This window comes from Primulina huaijiensis, chromosome 10, assembly GCF_012295235.1.
Source record: "Primulina huaijiensis isolate GDHJ02 chromosome 10, ASM1229523v2, whole genome shotgun sequence".
Classification (NCBI taxonomy): domain Eukaryota; kingdom Viridiplantae; phylum Streptophyta; class Magnoliopsida; order Lamiales; family Gesneriaceae; genus Primulina; species Primulina huaijiensis.
In genome coordinates this window covers 6,719,577-6,727,094 of record NC_133315.1, presented here as the reverse complement: position 1 = coordinate 6,727,094, position 7,518 = coordinate 6,719,577, and positions in this window count along the sequence as shown.

The window sequence follows — 7,518 nt, the reverse complement described above, 5'->3', positions numbered from 1 at the left end:
CCAACAAATGCAATCCAGACCCATATTGACCTAATTTGGGAACAGGTCAATGCTTTTGCAGCATCCAAACTGAAAACTTATGAGGCTTGGATAACATACAGAACTCACACTTTTGCTAAACAATTGAAGAAGAAGTCTCAGCTGAAGAAGTTTATCAGGTTGGAAGCCATCGTTTTGAGGATAGTCAAAGCTGCTACTATTGTGCAGGCTTTAGAAAGAAAAAATTATTTCTTTGATTTGATGAGAGCCAAGAAGTTGGCTCAACTAGTTGAAAAGTTGAAAGCAAAGTACATTCCGATGAATCCAACTGCTTACAATGATCGAGCTGTGCTTACTCAGTTGGATTCAGATCTTAATTCCCTTCATGTACAGATAAGATTTTGGGAACAAGATCAGGAATTAGTTATTCATGGAGGGTCTTCAGAAGAAGAGGAAGAACCCTCATCACCGAATAAAGAGCAAGCTCAGGATGTGCTTGAACCCTCTGTTGCTGATTCACCATTGTACTTAGAAGCTGACTTAACACTTGCAAATATTGATGAAATTATTCAGTCAGTAGTACAGGAATTTCAACCAGAGGAGCTCATTTCTGAATCAGTTGATCACTCGAATGATCAAGCAATTGTAGAGGCTTCTATCTTAACTGAAGAGCCCGTTCAGCAGGATGATCCAATTAATGTGCCAGCTCAGTCCACAGATAAAGAAATCGCTGAAAATGTGGAGGCTCAGTTGCTCAATTTTGAAAATATTCCAACTAACGAGCCAGCACAAATTTCAGCTGATTCTCAAGCAGAAGCACCAGTTGATGATCCTCCAACTGAAGGTCTCACAGATTTACCTCTTCATCAGGACAGTTCAGTTGCTACTCAGGATGCTTCTTCTCTTCCTCCAATGCAAGTAGAGGTTACTGAATCAGTTGTTCCAGAACAAACTATTGCCGAGGCAGTTGTATCTGACAGGACCTTAGTGGTTTTTGATCAAGTCTACAAAGAACAAGAACCTGGAACTTCTGGACATCTACCTCCTCAGTCGTCTAGTGATCTTGAAGCAGTTCTTGAAGAAATTCAAGACATTCAGAATAATATGCACAAAATACTTACTGTCATTTCCCAGATTCAGCGAACTCAACTCACTCATACTCTAAAACTGGAACATGCAGAGGTATTCAACTCAGAAAAACTGAAGGCAGTTCATGCTACCGTGACCTCTCTGTCCCTTGCAATAGAAGATATTAGAAAGAATAGAGGCTTAGCTGAAAGTCTCTCTGTCACCCCAGACGTAATCAGCAAGAGAGTTGACTTTGTGGAGACATCTGTTTCCAGAAAGATAGAATTGATGCAAACCACTATGCTGAATGCAGTCTCAGACGTAGCCACTTCTGTTAAAGTTCTTTCAACTGATGTTAAAAGATTATCTATCAGAATGGAGGCGTTTGACAAAAAGGGGAATAGAGACCTAAGCTACAGTCAAATCAGTTGACGGATTTAACAGATTTATTTGTACATGGAATTATTTATACACATTATTTCATTCTATCATGGTACGAATTTGTACACGACAGTTATTATTTTATCTACAACCGATTTGAAGGACGTCTGTAAGCTTAACTGATCAATTATCATTCGCTTAGTGTTGTCAAACACCAAAAAGGGAGAAATTGTTGGAAACTTAATTTCGGCTGTTTGACAAACCCTTTATCTATTGGACGAACTGATCAAGGATTCGTATTATACATCTTGCCTAACTGAAGTATCACATGAGTTATCTCAAAGGCAACCGAATCCAGCTGAACTTAACCTTCGAAGTTAACTGACTGATCAGTTGGAAACTGATCAGTTGAACCTAACTAGATTTCTGAAGACAGCTGACTAATCAGTTGATTCACTCAGCACAAGCTTATCAGCTACTTTTATCCGCTGATCGCTCAGCCATACACGTCATCAAATGAAAGGGACGTTCAACCGACATCAGTACAAGCAGACTGCAACTCATAGAGGAACGCCGCATTTCAAAGTCTACAGTGTACGATTGTTAGGAGAATATCGATGTGGCAATCAACGGATATAAAATTCAAATATTATATCAAGTTATCGTTGGAAGAGAAGCCTATAAATAGGTGAAGAGAGCAGCTGAAGAATCATATACAAGGACAACTATTTTACTCAAGTTGTTACTCTGCTGAAATCAAAAGCTCACTCTTACTAAGTTCTATCTGTAGCATTCAAGGTTACCTTCTTTGAGCTTGTTAGCACACTGTAATCTTTTTTATATTGTTAAGTTGTGCTAAGATCAGTCACAAAATAAAATAGCCTGTTGTAAATAAGAGTTTCAGTTTTGGCACTGATAAGACCAAACTGAAGTGGGTCAGTACAAACATTGTATTCGATCAAAGTCTTTTAGTAGAAATCCTATCTTCGTGATAGAAAGGGTGACGTAGGAGTTATTCCATTCTCCGAACATCTAGAAACAAATCGCGTGCTTTTCATTTCAGTTACCTTTTATTTTAGTTATTCTATCTTTCATTCAGTTTACTTTCGCAACTGTTTTCTCATTTAAACTGATTGTTATCGACTGAAGAGATACTGAGTATCAGTTTTTTATTAAACTGAACTCAACTTACAAAAAACGAACATAATCTGTGAGTGTTTATTCAACCCTCCCCTTCTAAATACTTTTCACTTCTTAACCTATCCTTTCAGGTATGTTGTGACCGAGTAACATACGACATGTATATGTATCACATGATATATGTTTGATTGATTTGATTGAGAATATATGTCTATATGCCTTATTTGTTGAGTTGATGTGGCATACATGACATACACGTTGAGCTATGATCCTTGGATACCTATTATGATTGGATTTGATTTTGGGGTTTGTGAACACGATGCTATGTTTGGAATTATATGGTCCTTAAAACATAGTCATTAGTGTCCCCGATGATTATTTAAGATTTGGGATTTGATGGCGCTTTGTCGACCCTTTCATACGAGTATCCCTGATTGAGGCCGGTGTACCAGATCGAGCATTGATTTGATGGTAATTCGTTTGATTTTGATATATGCTCAATGGATGGGCATTTGACCTGATACCTTCACGACATACATGCATTGCATATCATATATCATTGTTTAGATACTTGTGGTATATATTGTAGTTGTTTCAGACTGAGCTTTGCTCACTCCAGAGGGGGCTGTTGTTGTCTTTGTTTGTGGGAAATGACAGGTACTCCAGGATATCAGGAGACCGGAGGGGATACTTTTGAAGGGAGTCAATTATGAGTTGAGGTTTTATTGTCTATCTCAGTGTATATATGTATCTATATATCGGGACATGTCCCGAGGATATGAGTTGTTTGTATGTCGTGGGTTTTGATTATGTGTTGGCATATTTTGTGATGTGGGATGGAATACTCTTTTTAGTATTCAACTAATATATTTTGGGCTCATTGAAAAGAAAATTTAAACTCGTTTTCTGCTGTAATTAATGAATCATAATCAACTTGCATTGTAATAACGATTAGGAGGTAAGGGCCCCACAGCTAGCATATAGCTCTTATCAAGCAAGTCATGGTCAAACCATTTATCAAGCTTGGTCAATTCCTCTGCAAGGGCATCAGCAGACAACCTTGGTAATTTGGTCCAGTCAGCTTATTTTGATTGAGAATTAAAAAAAATAGAGAATTTCAGGACGACATTGTAAATTTACTAAAATGGAAACAAAATAAACATTACTAGCTATTTTGAAATATTGTATAAGACATAAAATAAGGTTTTTGTTTATATGAATTGTCGCCCACTATTTTGTCACTTTGACAATACTCTGATGATAACGAGAAATCTAATTTTCTTAGCGAGTATGCAAGACCCAATTGCTAAATTATTATCCTGAATAATATTAGTCAATCATAATTTCCAAAAAGTAGAGCCCAATTGCAACCCTTTGCAACCTAACAAATTTTGTTTCACGTTTCATTAGAGTCCAATGATATGATGTATTTTTGTTAAAATATTTTAGTTTCAGAGTTTAACAATTATTCGCAAGAGAACTAAAGAACTAAACTAATCGAACAAATCGTAACTGGAAAAAGATTTAAAACTGATAACGTAAAGTTCAATAAACAAATCGATATTTAAAACTGAAAAAATCGGTTAACTAAACTGAAAGAATCTTCATCAACTGAAGTATCACAAACTGAAAAGACATCAGTTTGAACTGAAAATGTCCAGCTGAACTGATCCGCTGATCAGTTGACTCCTTGTCAGTTAGCCACGATATTAGTTGAAGTATCAACCGACAGACTGACAGTTCGTACAAAATCAGAACAGATGTAACAGAGCAGAACAGTCTGATGTTTCGTACCATTGTCAGATAAAGTCAAACAGCTTGAACTAAATGATGATTCAACGGATATTTGTCATTAAATACATTCAATACGACCTTTGGGATCGAAGACTTTATATAGCTGATCAACTCAGTTGAAGAAGGTTGGTGAAAATACTAAACACATTATTAACGATCATCGATCAGTTTCGATACTCTCCTCAAGTATTGTCTAAATATACAAATCGCACACTTACGCTTTTATTTTCATTGTATTGATTTGTAGCATTCAGGCTACTCATCAAGAGCGAATCAGTTTTATGTTGTAAGAAATTCGAAAAACTAAGAGTTTCAGTTTGGTCATGTATAAGTCCAGCTGAATTGGATTAAATGGATTATTACAATCTGTTGTGATACACAAAGTCTTTTAGTGAAATACATATTCTTGAAATAGAAATAGTGACATAAGAGCATTTGAAAACTCCGAACATCCATAAACTTCGTGTGTTCTAGTTGATTACTTAATCAGTTTTCACATTATTCTACACTGAGTATTCAGTTTATTTTCGCACTATAATCAGTTGACTGATTTATATTGACATACAAGATTTCTGGATTCATACTTGATCTCAAAAAGCTCAAGTGTTTATTCAACTCCCCCTTCTAAACACTCTGACTGTATTAACTGATTCTATCAAGTGGTATCAGAGCGATTAATCTTGTCCTGAATACTTTCATACGATCAAACTGGTAATCATGTCGTTATTCAGCGTAAATCAGCTAAGAAAATCTGAGAAAAGCTGATTCAGTTATCTAAAGGAAATGAGCAGACGAAGGAAAACAAACTTTCAGTTATTGTTCAAAAATTCGATAACATTAAGATGAAAGCTGGAGAATCAATTAATGAATTTGATGAAAAAGTAAGATGCATTGTAAAAAAACTGAATGCACTAGGAAGAATGCACTCTAATAAAGAGATTGCATTAAAAGTAATGTGTGGCCTTCCCAAAAAATGAGATGTAAAAACTATGGTCTTGAGAGAGTCAAAAGACCTGAACAAGGTGGAACTACAAGACTTATTTGCAGATTTAAAAGCCTATGAATTCAAGATGCAGACCAGAGAAGGCGAGGCAATAATTCTACCAGTTACAACTGCTCTAAGTGCACTAAAAATGGAACCAACAGTTTCATTTGAGAAGTCAGCTGAACAATTGAGCAATGACTCAATGTCAATGTTTGTGAAGAAATTTGGGAAGTTTATGAGAAAGAATCAAAGTAAGTTTTAGAGAAATTATCGTAGAAATGAATCAAAAGAGGAACTCAATGTGTGCTTCAACTGCGGAAAGACTGGTGACTTTATTGCTTATTGTCCAAAACCGAAAAAAGACAGCATAAGATCAGTTGAAAAGGGTAAAAAGACCTTCGAGCACAGAAGACGGTTCAAGGATGAAAAGAAATCATCCAGAAGAAAGCATGAAGCATTGGTAGCTGAAGAAAATAAATCAAAGTGGGTTGAAACTGACAGCGAAGCATCTAAAAATGAGAGCTCAAGCTGCTCAAGTGATAAAGAGGGGGTGAAATGCCTCATGGCAGATGATGTAGAGCTGGAATCTAGCAGTGATCAGGTATTTGATTTAAGTTCTACTGATTTTACACGAGAAGAACTTATTTCTGCACTGCATGATATGATCAATGAGTACCTCAAGCTAGCTATCTCCTTTGAAGAAGCTAAAGATAAGCAAAATGATCCCTCAGATGACACAGCTGATAGTCTTAAATTAGTTGAGAGCTTAAATGTCAAAAGAGGATATTGGTAAGCTGATAGCTGAAAAGAGATAAAGCAATTTTTTGATTCAGCAGCTGAGATAAAAAAAATTTAAGACTGAATGAAGTAATTCAAGCTTGGAACAAGTCGTCAGTCACGCTGACTGAAATGCAAGGGTCACAAAAACCAGTTGGATATAAGACTGGTCTGGGCTTTAATAGCCAAAATGAACCTTCAACTAGTCGTACTGTGCCAAAACTGAATACAAGCAAAGGAAAATATATTCACTTTGTTAAATCAATCATGGTACATGAAAATCCTGAGTTCAGTAAACCGGTTAAGAATCCAACAGAAAATATGAATAAGGCAAAACGGCACGGAGTTGGGTACAGTCCCAAAAGCTCAGCTGAATCGAGCAACTGGTCACCCAAGAGGTCCAATTATGATAAACGAAATTCAGCAAGAGGCTACTACAATAATTATTATAATAGAAAGCCTGTTCAAAAATGATATCGGATGAACAATAAGAATAAAAAAGCACAAACACATGTTGTATCATCTAACTGCACTCACCTGTCACACACAAGTTGGAAAAGGTCATATTAAGTTATCCGGCCTCCTAAGCGGCAAATTTTTTTAACAGCTTGTAGAAGCATCACCTTTCTAAAAGGAAGGGCGGTGAACAGTCGTCCTGCACCTCGACGCTGTCCAATGGCGTCTTTTTGAACACTTGATCGTGGACAGTTGGTATTCTATGCATTTTGTATAAGTGAAAGATATTGATATATGTTTTCCATATACATGTAATTTTTAGTGTTGATTTGTGGGTATATATATATAAAAGATTTTCAATTTTAAACCAGCCATTTGGCAGCCCCATGTTTTCCCCATACATCAAAATTAATTCAATTCCTACTTCAAGTTGTAACGAGTATATGCCAAAACTGGAACAAGAAAATAGTGATTCAAATTAAAGACCGAAATATATCATATTTTTTTATTAATAAATGAAAATTAAAACGAAATTTTATGTCTACAAGTTCGTATTTGAATATCCCATCTTTTTTATCATACACATTCCTTTTATTACTCAACTTGCATTGACATTGAGTTCAAACCCGTTTCAAATTTTATTTCAAAAGCAGTCTTTAATTATTAAATATCAAAATAATATCTTCATTTAGTGCTGCAAACTGATAAAAGTTTAGTTTATGGGCGGATGCAAAACTATTCAAAATGTCAAAGCAAAACCATATAATGCATATATGATCACAAAACCATGACATAAATGTCATCTGCAAACTCAGAATTAATGTCAAAAGGTGTACATTTCTATATTACGTAACATGTATCATCCAAAATTCTCCGTGGATTCAAGCTATATATTTACAGATTGAAATCACCCCAATAAATTAATCTACTAGATCAAG